The following is a 22,504-nucleotide window of genomic DNA, read 5'->3' as shown; positions in this document are numbered from 1 at the left end:
AATGGTATGTTGATAAACGGGGTTAAAAGTCAGGTTGTGAGTTTCACAAATATGAAAAGTCCTCTCAGTTTTAATTACTGCGTTGATGGGGTGAAAGTTCCTTTGGGGATCATTGTAAGTATCTAGGTGTTAATATAAGGAAAGATCTTCATTGGGGTAATCACATAAATGGGATTGTAAATAAAGGGTACAGATCTCTGCACATGGTTATGAGGGTGTTTAGGGGTTGTAGTAAGGATGTAAAGTAGAGTTCAAGTCTCTGGTAAGACCCCAACTAGAGTATGGTTCCAGTATATGGGACCCTCACCAGGATTACCTGATTCAAGAACTGGAAAAAATCCAAAGAAAAGCAGCTCGATTTGTTCTGGGTGATTTCCGACAAAAGAGTAGCGTTACAAAAATGTTGCAATGTTTGGGTTGGGAAGAATTGAGAGAAAGAAGAAGAGTTGCTCGACTAAGTGGTATGTTCCGAGCTGTCAGCGGAGAGATGGCGTGGAATGACATTAGTAGACGAATAAGTTTGAATGGCGTTTATAAAAGTAGGAAAGATCACAATATGAAGAAAAAGTTGGAATTCAAGAGGACAAACTGGGGCAAATATTCATTTATAGGAAGGGGAGTTAGGGATTGGAATAACTTAGCAAGGGAGATGTTCAATAAATTTCCAAATTCTTTGAAATCATTTAGGAAAAGGCTAGGAAAGCAACAGATAGGGAATCTGCCACCTGGGCGACTGCCCTAAATGCAGATCAGTATTGATTGATTGATTGATTGATTGATTGATTGATTGACTGATGCCCATTTGATTTAATGTGTGCTCACTCTGTTATGATTTGAGCTGCTCACCCTGTGAACTAACGTTTGAACTCTGATTTGGTGGGCGCGTTATCCACCTGGGTGATATCTTCTCCTATTTTGAAGTGTGGTGGATTTCTAGAGGTCACTTGGTGCCCTGTTTCGTGGCTATTTGGTTTGAAGTTTGCCTTCCGATTTGGGTATGCCTTCCGGGCGTGTTAATTCTGTTTTCCACTTGTATCCGTTGTGAACCCGTTTAAGAGAAGTATCTCGCGGTCTCACCTTACCATATTTCACCTGATGTACAAATAATTCCTGGGGAAAGAGTTTTTTTATTTATTAATTTTCAAGTAAATCCTTGTAAGTGCAAGGTACCTTCTTGAGCACTTCTGACGATCAGTAATAGATGTGACCATGGACATTCTTGACTTTTAACTACCTTGTACTTTATTTTCTTTCAAGTTTACCTTTAATTCATTTTGAAATCTAAAGACGTCCCTCTACTGCAAGTACCTATTGATTTTTCAAATCTAATCTATTTTGTTAAAACAATTTATTGTTACATTAATTCAGTTCAAAGTTTATTTTATTAATCTATTGACCCTTAGGCAATTAATTCGATAGTATTTTACAGTTAGTCAATGTAGGTTTGTTCTATTATCATGTGTTAATGTTTTTAAATCACAGCAATTAAATAATCTATTTTTAAAAGAAATTAAGCAGTATTTTTCTTTCATTCTTCTATTATTTACCACCGCGAAAACCGCCAGGTTACGATCCGACTTGCCTCTGTTTTGCGGTCCCGTTGCTGCATTTTGGTGAGTATTGACGATCCCTGTTTAAATATTTTTCCTGGTTGTGCTATTTCATGGCCTTGCTTACTTGTACCAGTGAGTGCCGGTACGAGCTGGTAAAAACCACATTCACCCGTACTATGCAGTGGTGTTCCTCTCATTGTGGGTATTAATCACAGTCACTCGTACTACCCAGTGGTGTTCCTCACATAATGGGTACTAATCAAAGGACCAGTACTATCCCGCGGTGTTGCTCACATAGTGGGAACTAATGACAGGCAAACCCCAGACCCGTGAAGTTCCCGGGAACGCAAACCCATGGTATTCCTCACATGGTGGTACTAATCACAGGGACCTGTACTATCCAGTGGCGTTCCTCAATAATGGGTACTAATCGAGTGACCCGTCCTATCCCGTAGTGTTGCTCACATAGTGGGTACTAAACGAGTGACCCGTACTATCCCGTGGTGTTCCTCACATAGTGGTACTAATCACAGAGACCCGTATTATCGCGTGGTGTTCCTCACAAAATGGGTATTAATCAAGGGATCCGTCCTATCCAGTAGTGTTGCTCACATAGTGGGTACTAATCAAAGAGACCCGTATTATCGCGTGGTGTTCCTCACATAGTGGTACTAATCACAGAGACCCGTATTATCGCGTGGTGTTCCTCACAAAATGGGTATTAATCAAGGGATCCGTCCTATCCCGTAGTGTTGCTCACATAGTGGGTACTAATCAAAGAGACCCGTACTGTCGCGTGGTGTTCCTCACATAGTGGGAACTAATGACAGGCAAACCCCAGACTCGCGAAGTTCCTCAGAACGAAAACTCATGGTGTTCCTCACATGGTGGTACTAATCACAGGGACCTGGTGTTCCTCATAGTGGGGACTAATCGCAGGTAAAACCCAGAACCGTGGAGTTCCTTGGAACTCGGTCCCATGTTGCTCCTCACATACTGGTACTAATCACATTGAGCCGTACTATCCAGTGGTGTTCCTCAGAGAAGGGTACTAATCAAAGGGGGGCGTACTATCCCGTGTTGCACCTAACATAGTGGGTACTAATCACAGGGACCCGTACTATCCCGTGGTGTTCCATGGAACAAAAAACCATGGTGTACCTCACATAGTTGCACAAATCTCAGGGATCCGTACTCTACCGTGGAGTTTCTAACATAGTGTGTACTAACGACTGATAATCCCCAGAATTCTTATGTTCCTCGGAACGCAAAACCATGTTGTTCCTCACATAGTGGTATTAATCACAGGGACACATGCTATACCGTGGTGCTCATCACAGAAGGGTACTAATCAAAGGGGCGTGTACTATCCCGTGGTGTTCATCACATCGTGGTACTGACAGGTAAACCCCGACCCATGGTGTTGCTCGAAACGCAAACCCATGGTGTCCGTCACATAGTTATACATGTCTCAGGGACCCCTGCTATACCGTGGTTTTCCTCACATAGTGGTACTAATCATAGGGACCCGTAATATCCAGTGGTGTTCCTCGAAACGACAATCCATGGTGTTCGTCACATAGCTGTACAAATCTCAAGGACTCGTACTATCCCGTGGTGTTCCTCACATAGTGGTACTAATCACGTCTCAGGCACCCGTACTATACTGTAGTGTTCCTCACATAGTGGTACCTATCACAGGGAGCCGTACAATCCCGTGGTGTTCCTCACATAGTGTTACAAATCTCAGCGACGTGCACTATCCCGTTGTGTTCCTCGGAAGGCGGACCCATGGTGTTCCTCACGTAGTTGTAGAAATTTTAGGGACCCGTATTATCCCGTGGTGTTCCTCGGAACGGAGACCCATGACGTTCACAGACGATGCTGAAACACACGAGCGAGATTAGCCAACTTAATGCGGGCAAAGGGATAGCCTCCGTCATTATGGTGCGAACTATACACCGGTACATTAAACAAATAGTCATCCCCCAACAGACCAATGGTATTCGTCTCTTTGTGGTACTGATCACAAGGATGATGGATTGAAACACAGGTAATTCGGTTCAAAATTCAGCATGCCTTGGTGTCTTCTCCCACCCACAGGTGTTTGTGTGTTTGGTCCACGAGAGCTCATGTCGGCCGGAAAACCAGGGACGGAGCTCGTGGGAGTCACAGCTCTCCCCCTGCTACGACACCCTAGCAGGTTCCCTCATTCTCGTCCTGCCTCGACCCCCCATCTTCTTTGAAACCTTGTACGATTGTACGGTATTAGGTATTTAAAATTTAGACCTGACTTGTAATGAACTTAATTATCGCTTGTTCATTCTCACTGTTGCTTCTTTTGAATTGTGTTACTCATTCAGTTAAATTTATATCACTTGTTAACGATTTGGCATAAGAGTTTCCACGTCTATGCATCTGTATTAACTATATAACGTTTTAAAACCTAACACGTACCATACATTCTCAACATTTGTCCCAGTATCCATCGAATTATATTTGTTATACATTGTACCCGCTGATCGGTTGTGTACACACACGTATATCTATTCTAGTGAAAGGTTGTTGTTATGATTATTGAAATGATCTTTTCATTTAGTTGTATACCTTATCACCATCCTGTATGCACCGGTTCCCTCTAGGCTGTATTCCACTGCGCACAAAAGTGTTTAATTATTATTAATATTATCAGCAATGTTAAACCTGTACTCTGTCACTGAGCAATAGCTCCTGTATAACATACGGTCACCACATGGTGCCAGAATACCAATATAACCTAGTAACAAATGATAACGTACTAACAGTTTATAAGAACATGAAAAGGAACAACAACTACGAAATGTAACATGGTAGCATGGATTCACTAAATCGAAACTCATTTCTTTGCTTCGCTGTAATTTCCATCGTACTTAACCTCACATTACCTTACGAAATATTTTAAATGAATCACTTTTCCGACGACTTCGTCAATTGTTTGACATTAATAACACTCAACCCCGGCAATTACCTCAAAGTCAATCGTTACCTAACCTCATATTAATCGAACATAATTCCCCTCATGAGTTAAATACTCCCTCCACCTATGACAACGATCGCTAATCTAATTTGCTCTTTCTGATCGCCAGTCATTCGTTCCTATTCTGCCTCTTTTTCCCTCTTTCATATTTTCGACTGTTAAGAGTAAGCTCAACCTTGATAAACTAACACATTTCCTTATACATTTTCCACAGTTACTTACTTTCTATCTATTTGCGCCTCCTTATTTTGTGCTTGTTACTTTTGACTCGAGGTTCTGTGTTTTTTTAACTGGGCAGTGATTGCCGGTTTAGGTTAGGTTCTCGTATATTAAGAGTGATAATGTTGATAATACTGTGCTTTACAAGCGTTTAGTCGTAAGTTCAGTTTTAAGTCCCAACATCCTCAACTTCGAATCAAAGTTTTATAAAATTGTTTAACCCTTTGTTGGCACATAGTAATTTGTTATTTTTTCATCTTGAGCTTTCTCCAACTTCTCGATTTCTCTTTCCATCCACCCAATTTCATCTCCCCTTTCCACCTTTCCCCCGGGAGAACGTCGGCGCTTGTTGTTGTCTCTGCTATTATATGTCCTTTTGATGACATGTTTTACTTGTTTCTTATGCCCTCTACTTGTACGGCTCTTCCGGATCCAACCCTCTTGTATGCAATGTTCATTTCCCTAATTTTTTCTCAGCATAGTTTATACACTGACTGACAGAGCAAATGCAACACCAAGAAGGAGTGGTTCGAAAGGGATGAAAGTTGGGGAAAAAACAGAGACGGCACGGACGAATAATTGATGTTTATTTCAAACCGATATGCAGGTTACACAATGCGCACGGCATCGACTCAGTAGGATGTAGGACCACCCCGAGCGGCGATGCACGCAGAAACACGTCGAGGTACAGAGTCAATAAGAGTGCGGATGGTGTCCTGAGGGATGGTTCTCCATTCTCTGTCAACCATTTGCCACAGTTGGTCGTCCGTACGAGGCTGGGGCAGAGTTTGCAAACGGCGTCCAATGAGATCCCACACGTGTTCGATTGGTGAGAGATCCGGAGAGTACGCTGGCCACGGAAGCATCTGTACACCTCGTAGAGCCTGTTGGGAGATGCGAGCAGTGTGTGGGCGGGCATTATCCTGCTGAAACAGAGCATTGGGCAGCCCCTGAAGGTACGGGAGTGCCACCAGCCGCAGCACATGCTGCACGTAGCGGTGGGCATTTAACGTGCCTTGAATACGCACTAGAGGTGACGTGGAATCATACGCAATAGCGCCCCAAACCATGATGCCGCGTTGTCTAGCGGTAGGGCGCTCCACAGTTACTGCCGGATTTGACCTTTCTCCACGCCGACGCCACACTCGTCTGCGGTGACTATCACTGACAGAACAGAAGCGTGACTCATCGGAGAACACGACGTTCCGCCATTCCCTCATCCAAGTCACTCTAGCCCGGCACCATGCCAGGCGTGCACGTCTATGCTGTGGAGTCAATGGTAGTCTTCTGAGCGGACGCCGGGAGTGCAGGCCTCCTTCAACCAATCGACGGGAAATTGTTCTGGTCGATATTGGAACAGCCAGGGTGTCTTGCACATGCTGAAGAATGGCGGTTGACGTGGCGTGCGGGGCTGCCACCGCTTGGCGGCGGATGCGCCGATCCTCGCGTGCTGACGTCACTCGGGCTGCGCCTGGACCCCTCGCACGTGCCACATGTCCCTGCGCCAACCACCTTCGCCACACGCGCTGCACCGTGGACACATCCCTATGGGTATCGGCTGCGATTTGACGAAGCGACCAACCTGCCCTTCTCAGCCCGATCACCATACCCCTCGTAAAGTCGTCTGTCTGCTGGAAATGCCTCCGTTGACGGCGGCCTGGCATTCTTAGTTATTCACGTGTCCTGTGGCACACGACAACACGTTCTACAATGACTGTCGGCTGAGAAATCACGGTACGAAGTGGGCCATTCGCCAACGCCGTGTCCCATTTATCGTTCGCTACGTGCGCAGCACAGCGGCGCATTTCACATCATGAGCATACCTCAGTGACGTCAGTCTACCCTGCAATTGGCATAAAGTTCTGACCACTCCTTCTTGGTGTTGCATTTGCTCTGTCAGTCAGTGTATTTGTAAAGAAAAAGATCCTCTATCTCCCACCTGTTTCCTTCATGTGTGTGCTCGTGCATCCACTCATCCATGGCCTTCTTTACATTATCACTCCTCTCGTTTTTCTTCAGGTATTTCATTCTCATGTCAAAAACATTTCTCTCTTCTATACTTAATTCTGATGTAACAAAATATCATCTTCTTAAAAGTTTAATTTTCAAGTAAAACACACACAAAAAAAAATTGTACAGTGCATTTCCATCCAACAAAAATGTTTCTTCTTCAAATTTACTCCTTATACCAAAATATGTAAAATATGTAAGATCTTCTTCAAAGTCCATGCTCAATTCTTATGCCGAATGTAGCTAAAATGTTACATCATGTTTATTATATCCTCCTTCTTCCCACTTTTCTACCATTTGGAGCGCTCCACATTCTCTGTCGTCCTTTTCCCCCCAAAACACTCCTGACACCCTTGGACTCTTACTGAGTAAATTAATTCTGCTCCCAGTGTAAAATTTTCTTTCTCTACGGACATACATGCTGCTGTCTCCTTGTTGGCACCACCATTGATTATGCACGATATCTCGTTCAGGAACACCATTCTCCGCCTACCTCTGCAAGCATTTACCATCTCCTACCTACTACGTTGCATCATCGCATAAATCAAGTATTTGGATCCCTGCTTCTGATGCTTGCACAAAGAAAGAGTTTCTGTGGCCTCAACTATTTTTCTACGAGCATGGGGATATCGTGCTGTACCTTGTGTAGCAGCCAAGCACATTACACTACCATCCACCGGACATGTTTTCCACAGAGTGACCGCCATTTTGAACAATCAGCTGACTGTCCCGCTCACCTGACGTCGCTCTAACGTCTCACACATTTTAGAATAAACTGTCGATCATTCCCTTTGACTGCTGCTGTTTTGGTTTCAGGTGAGACGTAGAGATCAATTCATGTACAACATCGTGCATTCATATTTCAAAACAATGACGGACTTGGGAGAGTCATGCAATTGCACGGCACCAAAATTCATTTGTGTTTTTGGCTAGTGAGCCTTAACTTACACGCTTTATCGTATTTTTGAACTACTTCACTCTTAGAGGAAATGTTATCTCCATGTGTCTGCCATTACTCATATTGGAACTCTTTTCGCGTCAATCGTGTCTCTCGGTTCCCTCATTCCCGTCCTGCCTCGACCCCTCATTTTCTTTAAACCTCGTACGATTGTACGGTATGAGGTATTTGAAATTTAGGCCTGACTTGTAATGAACTTAACTATCGCTTGATCATTTTCACTGTTGTTTCTTTTGAATTGTGTTGCACATTCAGTTAAATTTATATCACTTGTTAACGATTTGGCGTAAGAGTTTCCACATCTATGGATCTGCATTAACTATATAATGTATTTAAACCAAACACGTACAATACACTGTCAATATTTGTCTCAGTATACATCGAATTAGATGGTCGGTTGTGTACACACACGTCTATCTATTCTAGTAAAAGGTTGTTGTTATGATTATTGAAATTATCTTTTCATTCAGTTGTATACCTTGTTACCATCCCTCACGTCCCGGATCCCTCTGGCTATATTCCACTGCGAACAAAGTTTTTAGTTATAATAACAATTATTATTATTATTATTATTAAACCTGTACTATTTCACTGAGCAGTAGCTTCTGCCTAGTATATGGTCACCACATGGTGGCAGAACATCCCCGAATGTAATAATGTTGACCATTTTCCACGAGCTGGCGGGCAATCTGTTTAGCTGTTACATACGCCTGACCATCTCTAGCTGTTGGGTAACAACTCAGACGCTTAAGGGACCTTCAGGATTTCTGGATACTGTTCCTCAGATCAGTCTCCTCCATCGCTCCTGTTATTAGATATCGCTTTTAAGAGATCTTCCCCAGCTTGGACGGAATCGGAGCTCAAAGGACTGTTGTCTATGAGATCACGTTAGTTTCTCAATATTTCCCTAGTTTACGTATATGTATATAGTGTGCAGCCTCAGGGAAATGAGATACGAGAACAATGCTTGATGATATTTACAAAATCATTATATGATTCAAGAAGAGACTCTATATTCAGAATTTTATCGTCCAGTGAAATGGTACATTTCTCCCAATCAGCCTTCTTAAAATGATATCTTCTTCGAAAAGGAACTCAGATTTTAATGATTTAGAGGTATGATGTATAGAAGACGATGCCACAGAATTAGCTGCAAATAGAGGATTGTGGTGGGGCTTTGTAAATTCACAGTGGGTCGCAGACTGATTGCTGAAAGGCATAACAGTCTGTAATGAAGATGTCTGTAAAGGAACTGTCTGTGGTCAGATTCCAGCATATATCTGGCATATAAGAGGACTATGCAGGATTGCTTGACCCACTGATATCGCTGATAACTGAGATATGTCCCATATACAGTAAGTTAATATTTGGATGATATCTAAGCCTAAATCTCGCAATGTTGAATGATGCTGGAAGTTTGTTATGCAGTAGAATTATATCACACGAATCTGCCCATTATACCCCAGCATCTCCGCTTCTGTCGGTACGTGCGTAGCCCCATGTTGTATTATGACCGCTGAAGTCACTAACAACAAACTTCACATATTGATGCTGGAAGGCTGCACAAATCTAAGTACAGTACCTGGTAGCTTATTAATTGAGCTCTACTGTGAGAGTTTCAATGTGATCATGGGAGAGGATCTGGATGTTGGATAGCACTGAGGGTGTTCAACCACCAAATGCATGCCCTTGATTTTTGGATGGCGAAGATTCTCGTTTCGGCGAGTTTCCTGTATGTATATTATTAGCGTGTGGAGAAAACTGCGAGGGTTGTTGAACGACAGATAACGAGTAGAAAGTGGACCAATTTATCCTGTTTTTACTACTTCATTCATTTTTTAAATGGCCAATTATATTGGGTACATTTTTATCTAGATACAAACTTTAAATATTGTATATCTCAACATCACAAATGTAAATAGTAACAACCTCACAAATATTAGTGTACATAAGTAATGTAAATTTTAATTGATTTTCACTAGATCAATGAAGTAATGAAGTGGTATACCTCTCACAACATGTAACTTTTAAAGTTAAAAGGAAAAGATCCATTTTATTCTCATCATTTTAACACTAACTTGTCTTTAATAAGTTGTCAAATCGGGTCAGTACATCGTTTGTAATGTGATGTTTTTGCAAACTAGTTTGATATATGGCAGCTGAGGATGACCCCATAGGGGTCGAAACCAGTACTGGATTTACTGTAATTAATAGTAAATAAACATTGTATTGATAAGGTGGAGGCTTCCATAGCATTTTTATGTTGAAATGTTTGATATCGTGCATAGTCAGGCGCTTACACTGAAATGCTTGACGTAGCTTCCCAGCATGACTGCAAGTTGGATAAAGCGGCAATGACTTTGCAGAATGTCTGTAACAATAATAAACATGATTGCCAGATGGTGGTTTACATTACAGCTTTGACTCAAAATAGTACTAATGTAGAGTAGAAAATGTCATAGCTAAACATCTAAACATACATACCCTATCCTCTTTTCTCTCTCATGTTTCTGGTTGCTAGGATACGCTTTCCGCTTCCAACACCTCTCCTTGGATCACATGGAGTTATTTAACAGAACAATCTTCCATGTTATTAACCACTTTGTTCATAGGGCACGTTCAATTACATTCAATGAAGGGTCACTTTGGTCATCAGCTACGTTCAATTAACTTAAATTCAACGAGACTTCACTTTCATCATCAGGCACGTTTCCTTAACCTTAAACATTAATTTTACCGGGCGAGTTGATCGTGCGATTAGGAGCGCGCAGTTGTAAGCTCGCATCCGGGAGATACTGGGTTCGAACCCTACTGTCGGCAGCCCTGAAGATGGATTTACATGGTTTCCTTTTTTCACACCATGCAAATTCTGGGGCTGTACCTTAATTAAGGCCACGGCTCCCATTCCTGGGCCTTTCCTGCCCCATCATCGCCATAACGCCTATCTGTGTTGGTGCAACGTAAAGCAAAATAGCAACAAAATACATTAATTTTATTGGATGACCATGATAGCTGAATGATGTAAATTGGAGGTTACTCAGATTCAATTTTAGGGTCCAGGTAACTCATCCTATGCTGATGGTCAGATAGTGGACAGCCCCAATTAAAAAGGTGTGGCGATAACTTCCTGATAATTAGATGATTGTGAAACAGGAAGCATAGTGCACAGTTGTTTATGGAGCAAAGCAGATTAAATCCCAAGATGTTATTTTCTAGTCAATCACAAAGTGGTTTTCTATAAATAGCCCTTCAAGCTTTCTTTGTGGTGGATATTAATTACATCCTGAAATCGTCCGGCCGCAGCGTTATATTAATGTCACTGACCGCATACCACTGTTTAGGCCATATTTGTAAACATGCCCACCATCACATTTCATTGTTTTTGATTGAACATAGTCAGATAATGTAAGTACTTAATTTAAATAAGCAGGCCTTCCTTGGTACCCGACTGTAATGTCTGGAAGTGACGAAGAGCCATTAACAACCCCCCATACACAAGAGTTGACAATTCATGCTGAAGGCCTTTAACAGGCAAATATCAGTTTGACATGATGGAAAGGGTTCAGTATTCACTATGTCCCTTCAACACATGCAACTCTGAGATATAAGAGATTTTTAGTGACTTATTTGAGGTTCCAGTAGAGAAAAGTGAGTGGCCAATTCTCCGCCACTCCTTAAAAATGAAGAAACTTACGGACTAGTATACTGCAACTCTCACATACGAACCTTTGCTTACACACGCCTCCTCCAGAAGTACGTGATCTTGATTAACGGCTATGGTCACTAAAGCTGAACTTTCAATTTTCATTCAGAACAGGTTGACAAAGTATTGTTGTTCTAGAGTTGCGGAAACAGGTACAGTTTTGAGCTACAGGTCTACTTATAATTAAAAGAACACACTAGTGACACACAGGAAGGGGAGCAAAAGGAGTGCTTGATTTTCAGCAACAATTTCTTCAATTGCATACCCTATTATGACTTGACTTGGCACTTATTTATTCCCCTGAAATATTTATTCAAACGTTTGAATATTATTTCGTGCGCTTCTACTATTTTACTAACTGTCTTTGCCATATGATTCTTCCGTGCTCATACGGATTACTCCTTATTCTCGAACCTATACGGCTCTTCAATGAGTGTTAATGAGCACACTTCTACTGAAGTCTGAAAACAGAAAAAGCGTCGTCCATGGTGTCATATATCTGTGATTGATGAGGAGATAACTCATGAAATGTCCTTTGATCCTTCCGCACACGGACCTGGCATTGTCACCACAAGATTCCATCTCAGAGAAAATGGCACAAACGGACGAACCGCTGTCCGGCGTACACCAAGAGTGTGCCTAAAAAGTGCCGTTCTGGCCGAGGAACTTTTTTTCTCCGCTGTGTGGGATCGCAAATTCGTGGCTGTATCTACAGAATTGGAGAAGGTCGTACGAAACATCAAACTCTCTTGCAGTAGTTAGTGGGATGTAAAATAAAATACGAATAAAACAGTTCACATGTGCGGCTTCGGCCCGGCGGGCAGGTTTTAAATGAACGCAACGCCCATGCTCGAAACACTTCTTAGCTCTGCGACGAGAGACTCATGAAAATAATGGTTTCCCCTCTCACTCACCGTGGAGAGAACGATCAAAACAGGAAAAAACAACCCTGAACAGTGGATCACTCGGCTCGTGAGTCGATGAAGAACGCAGAAAATTGCGCGTCGATATTTGAACTGAAGGATACATTAATATTGACATTTCGAACGCACATTGCTGTCCATGAATTCCGTTCCACGCCTGGCTGAGGGTCGGTTGCTAAAACTGAACGCGGAGAGTTGCTGCACTGCTCCGTGTTTTGTGACATCGTTCGCACGCAGTTGGTGTACACCGCCGAGACGGCGCACCAGCATAACTTCACGCCGGAATGAAGCTGCACGAGATTAAATAATAATGTTACGAGTACATGATCCTTTGAAATTTTTTACGGAATACCGAACAGTCGTGTGCCTTAACATCCCTATGCATTCGGGTGCGAGCTCTATGATAGATTTTTCGGCTGAAAAATATGCCACGGACATTTCACGGTATGGCTTCTCGTCTGTGTGCGGCCACGTGTTGCGAGAGTACAATACTCCCGGAGACATACTGCACCACTGTGGCTACAAGATCGTGTCAGTCTGCAAATTCCCTACTAGGTTTCCTTTCCGGATGGATTTGCCACAGACACTGCATCAGTCGCCTTTACCCCGGTGTGCGTCCGCACATGTAGTGCTACGTAGGATTTACTGCTGAATGACTTGCCACATATACTACAACAGTATGGCTTCTCGTGTGTGTGAGTCCGCATATGATATGCTAGGTTGCCTTTCTGCGTGAAGGATTTGCCACAGACATTGCAGCAGAACGGCTTGACGCCGGTGTGGGTTCGCACGTGTATTGCTAGATGAGGTTTGCTGTTGAAAGACTTACCACAGACATTGCACCAGTGGCGCTTGTCTTCTGTGTGAGTCCGGACGTGTACTGTTAAATGACGTTTACTGTTGAAAGACTTCCCACAGACCTTACAACAATGGAGCTTTTCGTCTGTGTGAGTTACCAGGTGATTCGACAAAGTACTTTTATGGGTGAAGATTTTACCACAGATACTACAAGAGTATGGCTTTTGGCCTGTGTGAATCCGGATATGTCCAGTTAGGTTGCTTTTAGATATGAAGGATTTGCCACAAACATTGCATTGGTTTCGCTTCTCGCCTGTGTGAGTCCGTTTATGATCTTTCAGAGTGGTTAAATGACTGAAGAATTTGCCACAGATATTGCACCAATTTTGCTTAACGCCTGTGTGCAACCGCATGTGATCTGCTAGGTGGCTGTTCCAGCTGAAGGATTTGCGACAGATATTGCAACAATGTAGCACGTGAGAACGCATGTGGTTCGTCAAGTTACACCATTTCCTGAATGTTTTACGACATACTGAGCACTCGTTTGCTATCCCACTTGTATGTAAACGCATGTGGTCTGTCAGCATGTTCCTCTTTGTAAAGCATTTATGGCAAAATCCGCACTCTAGGAGCGGGTGGATCCTCAAGTGTTCCGACAAGATGCTTCCGCTATCGAACAACTTTCCGCAGTGACCGCACTTGAAGGGACGATCTTCATTGTGTCTCTTCAGATGTCGTAAGAGGCCTAAATTCCCGGCCAGGACATCACTGCACACATTACACCAAAAACGAGGTGCTCCACCATCCGGAGGTTGATGATCTGCATAGCTTACCTCAGGTCTCGATGTGCAGTGAAAAATTAATACCATGTGAACAATAGTTCAATAGCCACCTATCACATAAAGGAATTCCTAATGAACATTCCACTCACTGATACCCCATGCAGAGAGCTTGTTACTCATAAACATCACATTCCTGAGGGTAAACATCATCTTAGGTTAAATTCAGAGTGTAGACTTAAATTTCAAAAGCTCTCATTTGTTACGAGGTTGTGTTGCATCTTTTCTCTCCAATCACGATATCACGGGCAAGAAACTTCTGACCATTTTGGAATGAACGTGTTAACAGACCTCATTTAAAGAATGCATGAGAAGTTGTCCAGCCTCAAAGGAAAAATACAAGCCCTTTAATGCGGCACACATTTAGCTATTGAAATCTGTATATTCTGTTCTACATAAATGATGGCACATGGTTTGGAGTTTTTATCTTCTTCATCCACACTGTGCTTTGTGGCATGCAAGTAACATTTTTTGTAAAACCTCTGTTCACGTTGTGAGATTCGCAGTGATGTAGATATTAGTAAAGTTGAGAAAATTGTTTGCCGACAGTCAGCTAGATCTGCTGAATCATGGCTAATGTTTTATGAATGTTATTTACTGTCATGCAAACACACATATTGTATTTGTACATTGATATCATATCAGTGTATAGCATTCTATTATGTCATAGTGCGGTTATTTCTAATTAGGTAGCTTTGATGTGCAATCAAACAGAGCCTACCTATATATAGGACAGTAGGTTCATACAAGGAAGTTCATACTTACTACCTTCTATTACATCAGCCTACCTCTTAATTGCTGTTTTAACAGAGGCCGCATGCAACATGGAAACCAGTAATCCTGATGAAATCCTGGAAAGGCTGAAATAAAACAAGCAGATGACCGCTCGTACCTAAGACTGACACTTTTTTTCCTCACCCAGATACTGCTGTCATAGACATTATGAAGGCAACAAACAATATGGCTTTTATATTAGTGTTTATTACAAAGGGCACTAGGAAAGCTTTGCAATGTGAGTGAACGCTTTAGACTTCTTCAAAATAATTTCCACCACACTCAATACACTTGTCGAAACTAGTCACTGAACCAACTCTGTCACGTTTTTCAGTTACATTTTCACACTCTTCATCCAGTGGTGCCAGAAGCTCCACGTCGGATGCAAAACGCCGCCCTCTCAGCTTCATCTTCACTTCTGGGAAGAGTGAGAAGTCACATGGGCAAGATCAGGACTCTATGGAGGGTGATCAAGCACAGTCAACGCGGATAAGGCAAGAAAATCCAGTTACATTAACAGGATGTGCTGGAGCATTGTCGTGATGCAAGAGCCAAGTGTTGATGCGTCACCTTGGACAGAGCTACTTGATAGCCTGGAGGACCTGAGGCAGACAAGTCTCACTGTACCACTTCGCAGTAACTTTCCTTTGTGTTTCTAGCACATCCCGATTCAAGATGCCCCGTTTAGTGAAGAATACTGCAATCATCCTTTTCTTCACTAACCTTGACTTTCGCACAGTCGCACGAGTGCCCTCATCTTCACACAGCCACACCTTCTTCCGAGATTTTGTTGGGACATCGTAATAATAAAGCCAAGTTTCGTCACCTGTAACGATGCTACTGACGTTACGCGAAGTCCCATTTTCAATCTTTTAGCATTTTTCGGCACCGTTTCACTCGATGTGCCCTTTGTTCCTCTGAAGGTGAATGGGGCACCCAAAGGGAACAAACCCCTCTAACATGGAGATGGTCGTGTAGCATTGAATGAAATGCAGGTGCAGGGATGTGGAGGGACTCTTCTATCTGCCCATAGCAACCGCCTCTCTTGATGCAACATTTTCCTCCCAGCTTCAATGTTTTCCTCGGTCACTGATTCAGACGGTCGCCCAGAACGATGATCGTTTTCAACCCCAGGATTTCCCCTCTGGAACTGTTTGTACCAGCATGAAATTGTTGTCCGAATAGGAAAGTCTTTCCCCAGCACAGGAGTCACTTCCTCCAGGCACTGGTCAACAGTTAATCCATGAGCAAATCTGTAGCGGATAATTGAGTGAACCTTTAGAACACACTGACATCTTAACTTCCTTTCAATTCCATTGCTTGGTAATAACTGGTGTGAAGGTCGCACCATGCTCTCCTCTACAGCGGATTTCACCCCTCTTTTCATCCCTCACCATAACAGGGGTGACCGGCCAACCGTTTTTGCGTATTGCAAAACTTTCCTAGTGCCCTTTGTACAATGTTCTCATATCCTGAATTGAACCCAAATGCAAGCTCTCATGTACTTGAACATTCACACAAGTTTCCCCCTAACACTACGGTAAGAAGGAGCACGAAAAACAAGACTTGAGCCAAATTTCGAGATGACAGAACGATGAGTTGCACCTTAGTGGATATTGTCCCTATGTAAAGGAACGAATGAGAAGCCTTTTATTTCAAAAGTTCACTGACAACCTAATTACTTTTAGTGGATTGATAACACAGTCAGACGGCATCCAAGTCTGTGCCTGTCTCCCCACCGCAAGTGGATCTACATATTCTACGAAAGAAGAGCAAGAAATAATAATTTCTTGCTTAAAGGTGAGATCAGGCACATGGGAAATAACAGTCACGCAGAGCAGGATACATCGTAACATGAACTGGTACTTTCTAATTCATATTGTATTCACTGAATTCACATGCCCGAGTCGAATGCATGACTTCTTCTCAAGCAAAGTAATGGAAGGCTCGACCACATGTTCTTACTGCACACTTAGGAGAAAATGAGTGGATAAATAAAAGGGGGACATTTATTCCAGATACGACAGGATAGACATCTTGATCATCACACAACATATTGATGTAGACAACAGGGGCAGAAAATACGACACTTGATTGTACGTCATACGTTTTGTGGCATATCATGCCAAGCAAAAGGTGCAAAAGTCTGTGGCCATTCTTCTTTACCAGATTATGTGATTTTTGTGACAAGTGATTTATCAGGTTCACAATTAGTTTTTCAGTAATATGGCATTTCATTTTTTATTGACAAATTTGATGCACGAACCAGCTACATTGCTGTAACACGTGACGCGTCCCAGGGGAAGGATACAGGTTCCGCCCTGTCCTGCCGGTTGAATTGAGCGAAACTGAATATCTCTCGCGGACCAAACACGCACAAGTTCGTAATGACAACTTTGGCAGAGATGGAGACGTTCCGTACGGAGCAGTTGACAGAAGAGTTACTCCATCTTTTGGGAAGTTAATTCAGAAAGGAGCGTAGCGTTTCATCTGCACAGGAGCAGCTGCAAAAAAGGCGTCCGTTCCCATGTCCGGAGCGGCGTAACTCCCTGCTGTGATGAGCTCTGAAATGCCTCAAGACAAGCCAGCCATAAAATAACACCACACACATGATTACAGAAATATGTCTCATGGAATCGGAACCAAAGCTAGGATGTCCTCTGAAAGGGACGCGCATTGGCAGGGCCCAGTCACCATGAAAAGTATGCAAGGGTTGCCGTCGCACGGGCTTGACGGCTAAGCAAGCGAGTACCCCCATTCTGTATCCCCTCACTGAACTATCTCTGAATGAACTGGCAAATTACCCACAGCACATCAGAGAAGGCATAAGGGCATCAGTGAGGTGCAGGAATAAAGTGGGAGTAGAGAAAAGTCATGCGAAATGGGGAGCAGTTACTAACTTATGTTCAACGGAAGCCGAAGAACCACTAATGGTGTTGGCACTGTTTTATCGGCAAAATTTAACGGTCCAGTCTCCGAGGTGCAAAAGTATGACAATCACTTGAAGTAACTCGTCCACATTGGAGAGAGAAGGAAATTCAAATTTTTCAGTGGAATGCTCCACACACTGGCCTGGGCACGGAGAACAAACATGCCTACCAGGCACTGCCTGACGAGAAGACCGCAGACAATCTTATCGTTTCTCGTGATATGAAAGGAAGTGTCAAACGGAGGAAGAACACACAGTCCATGGCGTTCATGAATATGGACCGAAAAACGACAATGGCAACAAATTCCCGATTATGCAGAAACTGATTATCGCGAACACACGGTTCAAAAAGCGTGATATTCATCTAATCACATACTACAGTGGCTCCCATCCAACTTACACTGACTACATCCTTGTGAGACGAAGGAATCTCAAAGATGTTCTAGAGACAACAGTTGTTCCTTACGAAACCGTTGCGATGCAACGTCGACCAGTCATCTGTAAGCTGCGGATAAAGTCATCAGGAGCCCAATACTTCACAGGAAATAGGTCAAAAGAGATCGAATCGTGGCACCTGAAGAAGGAGGCCAACTTTGTTGGAAATGTTACAGTGCCACAAATCACTATAGCTGAAGTGAGTCGGAAGGCGCACGCACTAATCTTGAAACAACTCAGTCAGGGCGACGACAACGAAGGGTTACCTATGACATGTGGCTTCGAAATGACCATGTTAAGTATGCAGTAAGGTTGAAGAAACAGCTGTACCACGAGTTTCATGCTCTTCGGAATGCCTACAAAGCAGCAACTAGTAAACTGAAGGAGGTCGTTGCACTATCACAGGCAAACCGGTAAACAGGTCTATATGTAAACATGACACGCGCGGAATATTTACCGGCTACTCAAATCGAAGCATTGCGAAACGGCAGAAGTCCAACGTTTTTACAGCATCAATGAGGAAGCAGACGATTTGCTACTGGACTGACGGGAAGCGCGAGTACACTAGCGGAACTGTTTGTTAAGAGTGAAGAGATGTTTTCCAGTGTTGATTTAGTTAAATGTAACAAAGGCTTTTCAGTCTGTCAAACACACTGCAAAAACAATGTAAATTATAACACTATGAACATACATGTAAAATACACACAAACATGGAAAGAATGACATGTTTCGTTCTACAAAAACATCCTCAGATTCTATCAAATCACTTAAAGCTTATATATATTATGACCTTCCAATGAAGTGTAATTACATGTCAGGGAGTCATTGAAGGTCATAAGGTCATAAGTATGATAGATGCATATGGACGGTATGGACGTAAGATAAATTGTTGATGCACGGTGAATTTAAATATATTCGTAATATATGAGCCGACACAACTCGCGAACTGATGGTAGATCTTATGGAAGAGAATCGGTAGATCAAGCTCAGAACCCTGTGGTATACATCGGACCGCATGAAAACAGTGTAGTCACAAGCGGGTATCAATAAATATTTGCAGTAACAGCTGAGGAGAAGAAAGGCCAGACATTACATCTAGTATTACAGACGTCAAGGAGGCCATGGATTGAGCCGGAATTATACACAGTTAATCATCTAACAGGCGTGTGGTATGACGTACTTCAAGTGGAGAAGAATAAACAATAGTAGCATGTGTTCCTTTGTGAATCTCCGTGATAACATTTCCTCAAATGTCAAAATCATATGTAAAGAAGTCAGGATTGTAGTTATGTGGTTCATGGAAAGCAGCCTCATTATTATTATGGTAAATAATGAAGTTAGAATTTGTTTCAATGTTAATTCTTGAGTAGCAGAAAAAAGATCGAGAAGCAAATAGTGAGCACAGCTCTTGTATGCGAGTTAAAGTCTTTAAAATTTAAGAAGTTGAGGCCTAAATAACGTTTGATAAACTAAATATAGCATTGAGCGACACTAATTTATACAGGCCAGTATTAATCTATAACAGTGGACTTGTAAATATGTATGAATTCGCTCTAATTATTTTGTTCGAGTTTCAGATTGAAGCCAAGATGTTGCCTATATTTGTGAATAAGAAAGTCCATATACAGGAGATGTCCGAGTAAACCAGTAGGATCCTGGTGGGTCCGCGCTCTGCCGAAATGGATGAGATGGCTGAAAAATAACCTGACTACCAATACCTATGGAGAAGCGAGGAAGTCAGATGAGTAGTCGAACCTTGCCCTTCTTGTTTACTTGTAGATGCTTATAGTATTAGTAGATCTTTTTAAATGTCACACAGGTGATGTAAAGTGAAATAACTTGAATGTTCTAACGTGCTAACGGTGTTGGTTTAACGTCATATAATGCTACTGCGTATATTAGAACATCGTTTCCGTCGGTGAATATTTGGGTTAGGCGATCTTTCCTGCGTTGTTTTCCGTGTTAGTGGAACAGCTATGAAGCGATTGTGATCTTGAATGCCACAGGTAAGTTTTTAAGTACCGATGTGTGAGATATTTGATGTGGTGATCTTATAATATGAATAATTCCGCGGAGTGTTGTGATGTGTTTAGTGGATCGATTCAGTGATGGTTGTATGAATAATAGTGAAACTCTTCAAATATATTTTAGCTCATTTGTGTAGGGAATGATGATTGTTTTCATTATGTGGTGGACATTGTGTGGCGTAAAATATGTAGGGTCATCTAAAGGTATAGTTGACGGTATAATTAGAGAATGATTTATTGAGTGGTGAATTGCGGTAGTAATTTAATTCTTTGAGATGGCCAATGGTTAGGATAGTGTTATTGAGAGGTATTTCCGCCGCGTATATTTGAGTTTATTAGATGAGCGAGTTTCGTAGCGTTGATTGGATGCTTTTCGAAGAGATTGGTTAGGCATACGAGCTGACTTGAGTTTAATTTGATATCACATGGATAGCGGAATGTAATTTACGAACACACGAGTAGGATCTTCGACAAGCTACTCGAACGATAATTAGATTGTGAGAGTATTGTCACCTGTACTGTAGATCAACTTGTGGCATTGCTAGATGTAGTAAGTTGGCGCTGTAGAAGTATTTTCCAGCAGGATGGAATGGAGCCGATGCAACGCAGATCGTCTAGCATTTGATCGTTCACTTATTTATGACAGTAGTTAGTACTTTATTTCAGGTCCAGCCATATGATGCCGTTCGTTGGATGGAGACATGCAGTTATTTAATTATGGAGCAATGATATTATTATTATGTATTTGAAGGATTTTCGGTGTTTATCATGCGCCGTTAGAAAATTCAAGTTATTATTAAGTTAGTTAGGAGGTAATAATGAAGTAATAGGAAAAGTAGAGCAGGGAGGACAGGTTCGTCTAATAAATGCGTCAGCGAATGAACAAACAAGATGAATGAATAGAAACTGAAATTGCTGATTTTCCATTATATTAATTTATATTTATTTAAGTGAATCAATGTTGTTTAATGATGAGATTTTAATTTAATGACTGGCAATTATTTTTCAAGATGGACTTGATTCTTTTAATACAGTGCAATAAGAGATGCACAAGGATAATTTATTTTTATGTTGCATATTCAGTTGTTCAATTGTAGTCAGTTAATTTCACTTTATTAAACTTATTACACTTCCAATTTTTCATTGCAATTTTCATTTATGCCTAATTTAAGTGAAATTATTTTGAGACTGATGTTAGACCATTACCAGGTTAATTATTGATAGGATGTGACCTCTTTCTTTCAGAAGGGCCATGCCCTGAGTGGAGGATCATGTAAACAACTGAATTCTAGTCGAGCGCATTATGAAATTTATTATCATCTTCGAACTAGGCGTCCCACGAACGGTCACAATATATATGTATTGTACCAGGAAAAGTTCTTGGGTAAAGGGCATGAGTAGGACCTCAAGGAGTGGAACTTGGTTTTGGAGCCAATACAGAGTAGGATAGACTCGCAGAGCGAATAATAGATGGTTATACATTTTTAAAAACAACTTATTGATTCATCACCCTGCAATATGATTATTGGACTCAAATCTGGCATTGGAATTAAAAGTTTAAACGTAATCTTCTCGAATTCTGTTCATGAAAATTAAATAAATATCACTGATTCCAAAGTCTTTCATATGTGAGAATTAGATTTCCACCTAAAGTCTTTCTAAATATGAGCACACACTTGTAACTGCAAATTGACATGAGAAATTAAATTTCTGTTAAAAGTTTTCAGTTTTTCAGTTTGTAAACGTTGATGTATAGCACACTAGAAAAGCCTAAAGTCTTTCTATGAGATATGAAAATTAAATTTGAAAATTAAATTAATCACAAAAGAAGAATTGTCTGAGAAATTATGAGAACTCTGAAATATTTGTTCACACGCGGCACTGAAGTTTCCACTGTTCAAAATTCATGAGAAGATTTTAGTCAGTTTGTTACTACTCACTTAATGAAAGAAATGTTGCTACAAATGTTGAAGGATGGACATCTAGAATGTTCCGTGGAGAATCAGGATCAGCGATGTTCCCTTAACACACCATGTTGACGTCCACCGATGAGGTGATGATAGCTGGAACTGGATCGTGTAGAATTGCAGCTCGTTAAGGTGATTTTGCGCACACGGAAAATTCACTTGGTGCGAGTAGTTATCACTGACACTGTCATTTACTGTTGAACACAGTTTATGGTGTAATTGAACTTTAAGACGATAAATGAATAATCACAGTCCTTTCTGTATGAAATACTATTTAAAGTCGTTACTGAAAACGTCCATAATGACACAGTTCACACTTGAAAAAGCACAGTCTATAATCACAGTCTTTGAAC

At 41.8% G+C, this 22,504-nt stretch overlaps 1 protein-coding gene and 1 pseudogene across 1 annotated transcript in view; one reads left to right on the top strand and one right to left on the bottom strand.

Annotated features, from left to right (window-relative positions):
• LOC137503077 (uncharacterized) overlaps window positions 1-22,504 on the bottom strand; it is a 112,108-nt gene that overhangs the window by 32,839 nt on the left and 56,765 nt on the right. The window lies entirely within an intron of this gene.
• LOC136886900 (5.8S ribosomal RNA) lies at window positions 12,405-12,553 on the top strand (annotated as a pseudogene).

The sequence above is a fragment of the Anabrus simplex genome, chromosome X, assembly GCF_040414725.1.
Source record: "Anabrus simplex isolate iqAnaSimp1 chromosome X, ASM4041472v1, whole genome shotgun sequence".
Classification (NCBI taxonomy): Eukaryota; Metazoa; Arthropoda; class Insecta; order Orthoptera; family Tettigoniidae; genus Anabrus; species Anabrus simplex.
Note: the sequence above shows the minus strand (reverse complement) of the source record. Positions and strands in the feature narration are given on the sequence as shown.